The sequence below is a fragment of the Prosopis cineraria genome, unplaced genomic scaffold (genome assembly GCF_029017545.1).
Source record: "Prosopis cineraria cultivar Desert tree isolate PC_DT_omini unplaced genomic scaffold, ASM2901754v1 PC2, whole genome shotgun sequence".
Taxonomy (NCBI): Eukaryota; Viridiplantae; Streptophyta; class Magnoliopsida; order Fabales; family Fabaceae; genus Prosopis; species Prosopis cineraria.
Window position 1 is genome coordinate 7,186,598 of NW_026555333.1, and position 13,549 is coordinate 7,200,146.

Consider the following 13,549-nt stretch of genomic DNA (forward strand, 5'->3'; position numbering starts at 1 on the left):
TTATAAGGAAAAGTAATTGATGGCCTAGAGATGTGTTGAGAGTCTTCAGGGGTAAGAGCTCTATGTAGAGTCACTTTTTGGGTCTTCAGACCTTCCTCTTTGCCTAGAGAGAAGGGGTGTGGAGTATTTAGAAAATTGAGTAGTGAGGAGAGCTCTGTCCCCTCAATGCCAAAATGGCGTGTGGAAAAAGATACCTTTCTTCATCATTGTTCATGTGTAGCTTTTGATTGTGTTGCTGTACTGGGTTGCATTTTGTGTCATTTCTTGTTACTCCGTACTTTCAGTTCCTTATTTTGGTTGTTATTGACAACTCTGTTATTCTGTTTAGTCCCATTTGCTGTGTATTTTCTCTATTTTTGCTTGTTTTAAGTTTATGAGGATAGAAGGTTCCATCAGAATGTTGCCTCTGAATAAGGTGAAAAGGGCAACCAAATGTGCACTGACCTGATCATTTCCTCTAAAAGAGTTTGACATGCTCCATCCGCTGCGACACTTACAATACCCCCTACTTTGTCTCGTTGATGCACATTAAGATTCGAAGCCTGAGATTGCTGATTTGAAAGAGCATGCTGTTGAAGTTGCTGCTGCTGCTGCAGATTGGTATTCTGTTGCTGATGTGCTGATGAAATTGAGCCAATTTTAACTACACAGGTCAAAATTTTCACTTACTGTAAACCATGAAACTTGTTTAACTCTGTAAAATAAATAAAACAGCTCAACAAATAATTTAGAATCGGTAAGTCAAGAAGAAATGATAATTAAAGAGGACAAGAACCTTCATTAGCATGTCTGTATCTCCACAAGGCAAAAGCGGGCTGCCAGCAGCTTGAAGTGGGGACCCAACATTTGATACCACATCACCATGGGGTTTGAAAGACCATCCTTACTTAGGCCCGTATTCCTTTATTCAACAGCATTCTAAGTCGTCTATTTTCTTCACTAGCAGATGGTGATGCAAGATTTTGTTGAGCAAGCATAAGATGCTGTGGCGTCAACATTTGAAGTTGATGATGAAAAGGCTGAGGACCCTGCATAAAAGCTTCTGTGGTTGGAGAAGACTATTGCGCAGTTGATCCAACCCCTAATAAGGGATAGAAAAATCTAGTAAATAGTCAAATCTAATTACTCAATTATTAAGTTTGAATGATTTTGTGATTGTAGATAACTAAGTACAGTGCTCAAGGCTTTAGATAATAGGTCACATTTTTTAACAGATGAAGATTTCACAGGACACAGATACAACAAGAGCAGAGTAACCTCCAATATACTGAAACTCTAAAGGAGGATATATCATTTATGCTCGCAAGTGATTATCAAATTTGCAGGATATATCCAATTTAAATAATAAAAAGAGAACGAAAGCAAGCTACTTACTTTAAGTGGCCACCCCTTGAGAGTCAAATTGTTGCTACCTTGATTCGATCCTAACACAAAGAAATCTCCTGTTAACTAAATCTTTGCGTAAAGATGGTCAAACAACAATGTGCAAGTGTACATGTTAAATTCCAAAACATTCTTCACCATAAGTGATATAACACACACTTGCACAATGCTGGACAGAGGGAGAGAGTAGAAAGAAACCAGAAATAAGGAGGGAGAAATGAAGACGATGAAGAACAGAGTAGTGGGGGGAGTAAGGGAGGGAGACAAACGCATAGAGAGAGAGAGAGAGGAAGGGATTCAGAAACTCACTCACAATATCATTCATCAAGTGCGTTCTAATACAAATGCAAGCTAGTCTATATAAACTAACTTTCCTACCTATTAAGGAAATCTTAATCACTTGTCCAAAGAAAGCTAATGTTCAAATTTCCCTTCTAACAAAATAACACAAAAGGAAACCTTAATACCATGTCCATATAAAGCTAGGTTTCAAATTTCCCCTCTTACAATATATTAAAATAACTGCAATTTGAGAGAAAATGATATTTCTATTGAATCAAAACGGAGATACATATTGACTATATATACAACAAGGGGAATAAATACTAATAATGCTAATAATGCCTAATAACTACTAATAAAGGCTATAGATAATATTTACAATAATTACTAGACATTCTGATAGAGCCCGTTATTTCTCCAAGACATGCTAGAGAAAGTCAAAGGCGGCTAATGACTCTAATAGCAATAGTTTGACTGGTCCAGAGACTTACCTTTTGGTCCCCAGCCATGAGGAACAGTAACTAGTGATTTTCTGCTATGATTAAAATCTTTTGGGCAATATGGGCTATGGGGAAGCCATGCTATGTGTGGTATTAATCTTTTGCTTGTATTGAGGGGGGATATTTTTTTGTAAGAGATTGGTAAGGAGAGACTGGCCTCTCAAACGCCAGAAGGAGTAAACCCTTTTTGTTAGGTTTGTAACTTGTGTTGTTGTTACTTTTGTAATCATTTAGGGGAGATAAGGTTTGGCCAGAATCAAAGAAAGACTTGTAACTCTGATTCGGTTCTCTCATTCTATAATATCAAAAAACCTCAGCATTTTCCCCTCACTTATTGTTGGTTTGTCATTTGGTTGCTGTTTTGTTGTGATACTGGTTTGGGTCCCATTATATTCCTACACTCCCCTCAAGTTGGATCATAGATGCTGATCATGTCCAACTTGCTTATGCCATTCTCAAATGCAAGGCCAATAACCTTTAATCAAAACATCAACTGCTTGCAACTTTGTAGGCAAATATGCCAAACATAGAATTCCTTCTTCCACTTTTTCTTTGATAAAGTGTCGATCTGTCTCTACATGTTTAGATATGTCATGTTGCACTGGAGTGAAGGCTATGCTTATGGCAGCCTTATTATCACAGTAAAGTTTCAATCGTGAGCTTGCTTCAACTTAGATTTCATTCAAGCCTCGTTTCAGCCACAATTCCTCTGTTTTCCTTAAGCGAAAGCTCTCAACTCAGATTCAACACTGCTTTTTGAGACAACTCTTTGCTTTTGGCTGCTCCATGTAACTAAATTTCCCCATGCAAATGAATAGAGCAGAAGTTGGCCTTTGATCTTTATAGGTTCTACCCCAACTCGCATTGGTGTAAACTTCAATAGATCTTTACTCATATTTCTAAAGAACAACCCCTTACTAGGAGTACCTTTCAAATATCTCAAAATCCGATAAACTGCCTCCATATGACTCTTCATTAGATTGCTCATATATTGACTAGTTACACTGATAGCAAATGCTATATCCGATCTAGTATGAGAAGGATATATCAGTTTTCCAACAAGTTTTTGACATCTTTCCTTGTCAGCTGCTTCTTCCTTTTCTTTGGTTTCCTCCTCTTCTTCATTGCCTTCCTCATCGAGATCTTTTCCTTTTTTCTTCTTTTTCTTAGGCTTCTTTTTCAACTTCTTGATCTCAATAGGGATTTCAACAGGTCTATAACCCAATATACCTGTCTCCTTCAAAAAGATCCAAATATACATTTGCTAAGAAACATAGATTCCTCTTCATGACCAAGCAACTCCCATCCCAAGGAAATATTTTAGTTTCCCGACATCTCTGACTTCAAACTCCTTACCCAAGGCAGTCTTCACTCTTTCTATCCCTCAAAATGATCTCCAGTAAGTATTATGCCATTGATGTAGACAATAAGAATACATTTCTTGCCTCCTCAACTTTAACAAACTTTGTATGATTCGAAAGAACTTGCTTGTAACCTTTAAACTTTAAAACTTTTTGAGAATCTACCAAACCAAGCTCTGGTGACTGTTTCAAACCATATACAGACTTTTCAATTACAGACTTCAGTTTCTCTAACTTTATTAAACCTAGGAGGTAAGGTCATACAAACTTCTTCCTTCAACTCTCCATTTAAAGACATTTTTTTTGTCAAGTTGCTGAAAAGGCCACTTAAGATTAGCTGCGACAGATACAAGACTCTAATAATGTTTAATTTTGCCAACGGAGCAAATGTTTCTTCATAATCCAAGCCATATATTGGGTAAATCTCCTTGCAACCACACGTACTCTTAGCTTGTCAAAAGTTCCATCAATCTTGTATTTTGGGCCAAACACCTACTTACAGCTCACTGTTCTCTTTCCTTTAGGTAACTGAACAAGTTCTCATATCCCATTCTTTTCTAGGGCCCTCATTTCTTCCATACCGGCACTCTGCCATTCAAGGATGCTTAGATCTTCTTGTATAGTCTCAGGTACCTTCACTTTATCAAGATTAGTAACAAAGGCCTAATATTAAGGCAAAAGTGCATTGTATGAAACAAACTTCTCTATTGGATGGAACGTACATGAGCGAGTTAGCTTCCTCAAAGCAATAGGAAGATCAAGATCAGTAGATTCACTTACTTGTTCTGTATCATCCTTTTTAGGGTTTCAGAAGTTCCCCAAATTCTAAGCCTCCATCAATATCTACTTTAGGAGCTACCTCTAGTTCTGACTCTCTTGGTGCTTCAGGTACAAGTTGCTCATGTCTTTTGATTTCTTTTTTCGAGTGTAAACAAACAATTCTTCATTTTGTGGTTTTTTTCTACATCTCCTCACCTGTGCTCCTTAGATTGTGGCATAAGAGGAGGAGATGGTGGTGTAGATAGAATAGATGAAGGTAAAGACTTGAGATGATGGTAGTACTAGCTCAGTTGGTGTAAATTATGGTTCAAGGAGCACTAGTTCTCGATTAGGTCTTGATCCCAAGTCTGAGATTTACCCATGCTCTCCCCCTGAATCAAAGGATTGGATAGAAAGGAGTATCCCATGAAAGGGACATCAAGAGTGAAATGACAATGTTTTTGAGATAGGGTCAACATATTTGTATCCTTTTAAGTGGCAAAATAACCAAGGGAAATGCATTTAATATCACGCGGTTCAAGTTTCGTGCTTTGGTGGTTATAGACAAAGGTTGTGTAATCAAACACACGAAGTGGAAGATAAGTTTCAATATGTAATGTTGAAAAAACAATTTTCAATTTATGGAGAGGAGTTTCAAAGAATAAAATTCGACTAGGCATACAGTTGATTAGGTAGGTTGCGGTTAAAATAACATCCCCCAATAAATTTAGGTGCATTGCAAGTAAACAAAAGTGCTCTAGCAACGTCAAGTATATGGCTATTTTTTCTTTCAGCAACCCCATTTTGTTGAGGTGTATGGGCACAAGAACTAGCATGGGCAATACCATGCATTTGAGGAAAGTACTCAAATATTGATTAAAGTACTCAATGCCATTATTGATATGGAACACTTGAATAGTGGCGTTGAACTGGGTTCTCATCATGTTGAAGAAATTAATGAATGTGCCTTAGACTTGTTTCTTAAAAGATAGACCCAACAAACACGAGTATGATCATCAATGAAGGAAATAAACCACGTTTTAGTACGGTTGGGAGTACGAGAAGATGCCCACAAGTCAATATGAATGGTTGTGAAAGGTTTATTGGGTGTACATGTGGCTCTCGGAAAGGATGTTCTGTGGTGTTTGGCAAGTACACACTTTTCACAATAAATGTCATTGACATTCAAGTTTGGACAAAAGGTTGGAAACAATTGTTTAAGGTAATAAAAATTAAGCTGACCCATCCTTTTATGCCACAACATAAAGTATTAACTTTAGAGGTAGATACAGAGTCACCAACAATCGATGAGTTACCCACTCGAGTAGAGAATTCGAAATAGTAGAGCCCCCCATACTCCTTAACATTTCCGATTGTCACTCTAAATGATAGGTCCTAAACACACAATGGGATGGGAGAAATTTAGCATAACAATTTGACTGCTTGGTCAATTGACTGATTGAAAGCAATTACACTCAAGTTTAGGCAAGTGAAGTACAAATTCCAACATTACAAAATCTGAAATTCGACTACCCTTTTCCTGCTATAATGCTAAGGACCATCTACAATCTTCACTTCAACATTTCCAACACACGGAATGTAAGTGCTAAACCACTGATAACAACTAGTCATATGATCAGATACTTGAGTCAACAATCCACATAATGGAATCTCGGGATGTCTTTAATGCATGAAGAAAACTTCCCCTTTTTGCAACTAAGACTTGAACTTTAGTTCTGGTTATGCATGGAGACAATGTTGGAGGACCCACATTAGTACCCCTACAATCCTAAAAATATTCTCATAATAGAGAACAGTCAGAAACCACAACCCTACACACAAAGACGACATGCACACAGAGCTGCAAAACAAAACAAGTAGCTTGTGACAAAGAAGTATTGGAAAAAGAATCCCTAAACTTGGGGAATGCCGGAATCATGCCGGAAATGCCACACCATAGAGGGAGGAAGGGGTCGCTATCAACATGGACCCTTCACGCACCACCCTGCACTCTCTGATGCTGGACAGAGCTTTAGCTCATGTGAGTCACATGCACTGCCAATGACAACGGCTTTTGTTAAGCCGATCGAAGATTGCCAGAGGTCCTACCGTAGACAATGAGATCCAATCATCCTCCTTGCTAAGACTCACGTTCATCCTTACACTACTACTCTGGATCCCATGTGCTTAAACCCTAATTCCCTCCTCTCTTTTTCACACACTCCCCCACCCTCTCCCTATGCTCTAATACCATGTGGACTTTTGGGAGAAAATGATATTTTCTATTGAATCAAAACGGAGATACATATGACTATATATCACACAAGGAGAATAAATACTAATAATTTTAATAATGCCTAATAACCACTAATAAAGACTATAGATAGATAATATTTACAATAAATATTAAATATTGCCACAATAACATAAAGAAAACTTATTTTTCCAAGAATAATGCTTCCCATATTTTCTATCAATTCCACCTTTCTTCAATGGGCTCTCCTCTGGAGAGGTAGATAGTTTATAAGGATCTAGCAGGGCAAGATCAAGTTGTCTAAGCTTAGTTTTTGAGATCAAGATGACATCTTCATTTGAACAACCCTTCTAGCGAACCAAGCAACAAGGAAGGGCCCATTAAAGGTAAGTCAATTTGGTCTTCCCTATCTTTTGGATTCATCCTGTAGTGTGGTACGTTAAAGAGTTGTGAACTCGAAGTAAAATCAATCACATGTAGGATATCCCTCATTAGTGGAAGCTTAGATAGAAGCTCATCTAAGGAAATCTCATGAAATTTTCTTAAGAGCTATTGCACTTCCCTAGGCATTTCCATAGCTAAAACTGAAGCAATTCGTTGCAAGATCTTAGACACTAGAGCAAGCACAAGTACACAGTCTCTACCTTCTCGCACAAATTGTTTATCTATTAAAAGGTGAAACCTTTGGCTTTTAGGCTTTGTACCTTTCAATTTACTTGATTGTCTACTATTAGTGTCAAGCTTAGCAGGACGTAGAAGGATTGTCTTGCGGTTATACTTAAATGTATATGTATTATCCCGACCATGACTGATGACACTCTGATCATAAAGCCACAGTCAACCTAGCAAAATGTGAGCAAACATCCATCAAGAGAACATCACAAAAAACCTCTTTTCTATAGTCAATTAGTTGCTGAGGAATGTGAAATTGTGAGTGACTAGTAAATAAGTTTTGTTGACCCACACAACTCAAAAAGGTTCGGGGTGAGGTTATGTCTTGAGACCAAGTCAGGCTCCCCCTCCACAAGAAATCACATTTCTTAAGCTCCCACTATTAATCACCAACTTGCAAAATTTACCCCCACACTTCACAAAGGTATAGAAAATTACTAGTTCGCTTTCATGAATCTCTAGGCAGAGGGACTAACAAAATGCATTGCATAACTCCAACTCGACATGTCTCACACCTATGTTCATCAATTACGATGTCCTCATCAACATCTGAACAATAGTTCCACAACTATGTCGGCATTAGCATCATTCTCCTCATCCTCAATAATTAGAGCTCGTTAGCACTTTGAAGTAATGTGACCCTTGAAGTGACAACGAAAATACTCAACAAGAGAATTACTAGGGCAGGAAGCCTTGACAGGGTTAGTAGTATTACTCTTAAACCCAGTTGTTTGACCAAGCCCAACAAACGAGTTAGGCCAAGATTTAGGTGCTCCAAACATTCGCTCCATCAGGTTTGAACTTTGTGTCTATCAAAATTGAGTGCTCTGCAAGTCGATACACCTAACAAAAGAGTATTGCAACAGAGATTCTGCTTCCAAGGTCTTATGTCAAGCGTCTCTTGCAACAAAGACTCTACTTCCAAGGTCTTATGTTAAGCTTTCTCAAGAGACTTAAGGAAGTTCCGCTTGAACTCCTTTTGTATATACAGTTTAAGTCCATTAACAAACCTAGTGATTATGCACCATTCCTCTTCACACATGTCACTTCTAATCATAAGGTCATCAAAACAAAATAAATACTTAGAAGAAGTGGAAACTTGCTTCAGGTTAAGGTACTTGTCATAAAATTGACTCTTGTAATGAATCTACAAATATTTCTCTTTCAGCTTTGTCTTCATTTCATCTCATACCTCAATCGAAGGATATCCCTATCGCTCATTGTTCTTTTGAACATTTTGCAGTACTTTCTCATAGAATCCACAAGCTTCATCTTTGCAAATCAAACTCATTGGGTATCACCCATGTCATACCTATCAAAGTAGTCTTTTATGCCAGCTAAACAATCTAAGAAAACACCAGTGTTCAATCTTCCATCAAATTCAAGGGCCTCAACCTTACCTTTTTGGTGATGTCATTAGCATGCGCCCTTCTAAAGTTTTCTCTACCATTCTCATGAACTAGCTAAGGTGGTCCATGATGATGTTCGTCATGGTCTTGACCATCCCAAGTATCATCTAAATCTTCAAATTGATGATTGATAAGCTCATGAGGAAAGGATCTACCATGTGTTCCACCATAGTTCCAAAAGAATGACCAATCATAAAAGGAGTACCCTAGGTTGATTAAGGGCAGGGGACCTCTCATTCCTAAAACTTGGCTCTCCTCTAAATATTGGTCTCTCTAACCACCCTTCAATTACATTTCCTGTATGATGTATGTATTGCAGCTAAATTCCACATATGCCCTTCAAGGCCTCTCACATTCCTCAAGGTGATTTTGGATGATTTGGAAGTTATTGGCCACGATGGATTAAGGGTGGCAATTTCTTATTCTAGTAAGGCTTGCTTGTCATATAAATCACAAGCAGTCATACAATGACAAGAGCGGTGTTTTAAAGTGCAAGGTTTAAGGTGGTTCTAGAAACCTTAAGGAAATGGATCCCAAGTTGCCCTCACTTAAAAAGGTGAATTCCCTTTTTAACAAAATTAATCCTCTGGAAATTCAAAGTTCCTCAGGGATTGTATGATAAAAAAGGTAACCACCTGAGTGAAATGTGCACAGTAACCTTCAAAAGTCTATAAGATCATACGAAAACCATTAAAAACTTCCACTAATCTAGGCTAATTTCTTGACCCAAGTATAGGGCCAAATTATGTGTGAGGTAAGTGCATCCTAAGATGGAAATAATGCTATCAAGAGCTATAAATTAACAATAATAATGATCAACTAAATATTTTTTCCTAGAATATTAATCTAAACACAACTTAAAATAAAAATTTAAATTGCATACTCAAAAAGGACCAAACAAAAGATTTCAAACCAAGCATAAAAGGTAGAGCAACCTCCTACTAACAACCATATAAATTAGCTAAATGAGAGGGTCAATGACTTTACTAACAAGGCTTTAAAAGCCTAAAAGTTGTACTTTTATCCCAAATAGTGCATTAAATGATAATTTTGGACCCTCAAGTTGCTCAAACTGTAGAAAACTCCTTGAAAGCAACATAAAATGCAAAAAAATCATATTCTAGACATTGTTCACATTGGCACGTGAAGTCATGCGCAAGAGATTTCACCGATGTGTGGGGCACATGATGACCACACACAGGATGCTCCACTGACGTGTGGAGGCACATGCGGCTAAAGAATGAGGCGAGACTTCAGGTTCTGACTGGATTCCTCTTCTTGAACATGGTGGTGGTGGTTTTTCAGCAATTTGATGTCATGAAGTGGGGTTTCTGGGCAGGCAACGTGAAAACAAAGGATTTTAGAGGTTTTCAAGCAAGTTTTCTATGATTTTCAAGTGACAAAAACAACCACGGAAGGTAGAAACACTACCTTTGATACCAAGCTAATGTAATACATTCATACACAGCGCTAGACAAAAAGAAGGAGTAGAGAACCAGAAACAGAAAGGGAGAAATGAAGGCGATGAAGAATAAAGTAGTGGGGGAGTAAGGGAGGGAGATAAACGCACAGAGAGAGAGGAAGGGATTCACAAACTCAATCACAATATTTCATTCATCAAGTGTGCTCTAATACAAATGCAAGCTAGTCTATTTAAACTAACTTTCCTACCTACCTATTAAGGAAATTTTAATCACTTGTCCAAAGAAAGCTAATGTTGAGATTTCTCTTCTAACAAAATAACACAAAGGGAAACCTTAATATCATGTCCATATAAAGCTAGGTTTCAAATGTTCCTTCTTACAAAATATTAAAATAACATAAAGAAAACTCTTTTTTCCCTACAATAATGCTTCCCTTATTTTCTATCAATAAGAGTAATGCTAGGAGAAAATTATTTTCAGATCAAATAGCATCGCATGCTCACTAATTTGTTCAAGTAGATTAATGCAAGTCAATTGGAGCAAAGAAAGAATGCAACAAAAGATTACCAGGAATTCCTATCAATGATCCTTCAGGACCAACAGCTCCAGGACCAGCAGCTCTAGGATTTAAAACATGATTTATCTCGCTCTTTGTATCCTGGTTGATTCATAATGGCAAGTCAAGGAAACCCTGTAAGAAAAGAAGAAGTTCTAAGGTCACTCTAATAACAATATCATACCGGAGCAGACCCTGGTAATTGCGGACTACGAGCTTGAACTTGTTGAGACATCCCACCACCGACACTGTGCAACACTTGCCTGAAATTAAAAAATATATATATGTGCTAACAAATTCAACATCCACTGCTATAGAAAATATCAAACCAGAAATCTAAGACAATAACTTAAATAGCAAATTACTATTCATTATTCAAGTCAAAGAAACAGTGAGAGTTAAGAGGAAAACTGATATTCTCAATACCAAAGGAACTCTTATGAACTCAAAACATACCCAAACACTCCTAAGTATCTCTAATTTATATCACATAAGACAAGTTTTATGGCAAAAAAGGAGGAGGAGGAAAAGAAAAAAGAAGAATACTGAATATGATTCAATTGTTAAAGCTAACTTTACTGCTTTTCCTCCTTCAACATTCATAGCATCATTGGTTCAAGCTAACCAAGTCTCTACTTCTCTCCTTCATATTACATTATACTGACAGAAGTTTTATTATTACAGTTAGGTAGTTAGCCTCTTAACCGCCTTCAATAGCTCTTAATAGTTTTTAACTAACAATTTCCTATCAATCATTTCCTAAGTCATTGCTCAGGAGAGTAGGTGGGGATGGGTTTCTGTATGTGGATAAGATGGGATTATTACAAGATATTGGATTCAATAAAGTGGTAGAAGCTGTTGTAGAATGGCTGGGATTTCAAGAATACTAAAGTTCTGGCCTTGACAAGCATGGACAAAAGCTTCTTGTAATTTTGCAAGATACATAGTATAGGAAGGCGTACTAGGCTCAAACATTCTTACCAAAGCCTCAATTTTCTGATTTTAACTCGCCAAAGTAGCAGCAAATAGCATGCTCTTCAGCCAATTCTATCCACCAATAGTCCTTTTAATTGTTCTCAGAAGTTGCTCATGCATCCTTTCCGTTTCAAAGGAAAACTAGTGCTTGGTGCTAAAATAATTCTTACTAGATCAAAAATCACTTACACATTCCTTTAACTATCCCACAGGAGAGGTCAGATTCTTACTGTTGGGTAGGAAGCCTCCAAACAACCTTCAACAGTTCTACAAAAGCTTCAACTTAACATCTCACCAATAATAATAATAATAATAATAATAATAATAAAAATCTAACCAACAACTTTTCTCTCTTTTGCCATTATTTCTCCTAATCAAGCACAACAAATAGCTAACCCATTTTACAAGAAATATTGTATATCTATTCCGCTGACAAGGAAAGGGGGAAAGAACTCTGAGCAACGAGATGGGAGCCAAAAAATTTATTTATTAATTTTCCCTACAAAAATACTAATGAAGTAATGTCGTTTCAGATCAAACGTAAATTAGCTCTACGTTCATACACACAATAATCAAGCATATATGCGCTCTTTGTCCAAGGCACTAAAAAGGCATATTACTTTAAAGACTCCGGTGATGTAACACACACTCACACAGACTTGCACAGTGCTGGAAAGAAAGAGGGAGTGGAGAAAACCAGAAACAGAAAGGGAGAAATGAAGAGGTGAATAACAGAATAGGGAGAACAAGAGAGGAAGAGGCAGAAACGCAGAGGGAAAGAGAGAAGCTATCTGAATATTCAATCATAATATTTCATTCATCAAGGGTCCCATTACAAATGCAGACTAATCTATTTAAACTAACTTTCCTACCTATTAAGGATATCTTAATCACTTGTCCAAAGAAGGCCAATGTTCAGTTTTCCCTTCTAACAAAATAACACAAAAGGAAACCTTAATACCATGTCCATATAAAGCTAGGTTTCAGATTTCCTTTTACAAAATATTAAAATAACACAAAGGACACAACATATTAAAATAACACAAGAAAACATTTCTTCCTAAAACAAAAATAATAATCTACCAGCCTAGGTTTCTCCAAAATATATTAATTCTTATATTTCATCACTCAGAGTAATTTAAGAGAAAAATTACCCTGAAGGCTGGCCAGAAGCTGCAGCTGACTTCAATAAGGAAGCATGACTTGGGTCCAAAAGTTGGCCCATGTTCTCACCAAATCTTTGCTGTATGACAAACCAAACTATAGCTATGAATCAAAATCATAATAGCAGAATCGATTATGTAAAGAACTGAATGCGCCTTACCTTCATTGCTGCCTCATCCAAAGAATCCCTTTGAAGAGGCGATTTTAACCTTTCCTCATACATTTTTGTGGCCAGTGCATTTGCAGTACCAGGATTTTGCCGCATCAAGGGGTTCTCAACTATTCCATTTGTGCTGCCATTCAAGACATGAGATCCATCCCTTCTCTGCTGTTGTGGTGGTGGCTGCTGTTGCTGGGCTGCCTGCGGCAGTGGCGGCTGTTGTTGTGCATGCCTCTGCATCAGCAGCTGTTGGATCTGCATGTGCTGCTGCTGCTGTGACTGCTGGGGTTGTGGCTGCTGGTGCTGCTGCTCCCTTCCCTTAAGTAACTGTGTCTGCAAATGCAATTTTACATGCCATTAGCTTCAAGCACTGCCTCAAGTTTTTTCCTCGAGCAATCATTGGAGAACTTTAGATCCCAGAATGCCATCAACTTCATAAGACTAGCAAAAATGTTGAGTACAGTTCCACTTGAACCAATTCACAAGTACAACAACACAGCTAACACTCGACTCTCTCCAAGCAACTCAAACAGATATATCAAATCTGATGAAGAGCAAAAGTAACCCCCATCACCTACGAACCACAAACACTTCAACAAGACACGATTCTTCTAATTGCATCTGGATAGTGCAAATTCTGCGGTGGCATG

At 37.6% G+C, this 13,549-nt stretch overlaps 1 pseudogene; it reads right to left on the reverse strand.

Annotated features, from left to right (window-relative positions):
* Nucleotides 1–13,549, reverse strand: part of LOC129304187 (transcriptional corepressor LEUNIG-like) — a 30,750-nt pseudogene that overhangs the window by 15,511 nt on the left and 1,690 nt on the right.